This window comes from Ischnura elegans, chromosome 5, assembly GCF_921293095.1.
Source record: "Ischnura elegans chromosome 5, ioIscEleg1.1, whole genome shotgun sequence".
NCBI lineage: Eukaryota > Metazoa > Arthropoda > Insecta > Odonata > Coenagrionidae > Ischnura > Ischnura elegans.
Window position 1 is genome coordinate 25,056,005 of NC_060250.1, and position 1,249 is coordinate 25,057,253.

The window sequence follows — 1,249 nt, forward strand, 5'->3', positions numbered from 1 at the left end:
GTTATATTCGAATGTTAAACTACTGCGATTTGAGTTGTGATTATGATATGGCTTCGAACACGATACGGTTTCAGGGGAAGGGGAAGTTGAAATCAAAATGCACCAAACCGGTAGCGTTAAGAGGTCAAACAGCAAGTTGAATATTAGGCTTAATATGGTTTTAATTGACTCTAAAACCATTGAAAGATGGTGGAGATAATGAACACAAAAAATCCCATTCAAAATGAAGACAAATGCAACATTTTCTCTTTTTCCCGTTCTTATTCATTTTTGTCAGGATTGCAATAATGCTGGCGACGTGACGCGGTGACATTTTCGTCGCTTCTTTCACCTATATTCTATCAGTAAATTGGTTGGGACTACAAATCTATTGGAGGCCTCAAAGCATTTAGCCAACTGTATCATAATACCAAAGTACTATGTCTACGAAAAAACATTGACCTTCAGATATTCAACCTTTGAGAATTGGCCAATCAATTTGACTTTAAATAAATGACAATGTATTCCTCCAACATCATTTATGATAAAATCAAGAACATATGAAATAGATTCCTTATAAAATTTATCCCTTGTATTAATATTGTTATCACTGAATTCCATGGTTTAAGGCAATTAAAATCTACCTATACCATGTGCACAATGTTTTAGGTAATGTGCTAATATGTTCCTGCTTTGGTTTTAAAAATAAAAATTTATTAATTTTTCTCTACCCTCATGATATATCCCATATGGTCTAGTGGCTAGGATATCTGACTTTCACCCAGAAGGCCCGGATTCGATTCCCGGTGTGGGAACTTTTTTTTGCCGGCCTCGTTGGCGGCGGGGTAACGTCCTCGCCTTCTAAACAAGAGGTCGTGGGTTCGACTCACGCTTGGTTAGGTTTCCCCTTTCCAGGGAATGGTTGTTCGTGTACTTGTTCACTTGTCAAATTTGTTGAATACCCCTATGTAAAATGGCCAATATGAGCTATATTCGGTGGTTTGAGAATAAAATAAAAATAGATAACGTAAAAGCATACAAATTGATTTCATACGAATTCAATTTGCTCGCACAGCAGGAAAAATCTCAATAATAATTTTTCGCATGCTTTAGAGCGCTTGAGAAATTCGCTCGGCAGCTCTCTAGTCAATCCTTCGTCCACTCATATCCTAAATCCCTACGTTGTACATTCGGAAAGTAAGTTCCGTTTTGAAATACAGATATTTCAAAGAAATTTATAGTCTCTAACACTCTTACTCTATTTTTCGAC

The 1,249-nt window shown here is 36.6% G+C and overlaps 1 non-coding gene across 1 annotated transcript; it reads left to right on the forward strand.

Moving 5' to 3' along the window:
• The first annotated feature begins 722 nt into the window (after nucleotides 1-722).
• Trnae-uuc lies at nucleotides 723-794 on the forward strand. Its single transcript has one exon. It is a non-coding gene; the product is annotated as a tRNA-Glu (tRNA).
• Nucleotides 795-1,249: the final 455 nt, after the last annotated feature.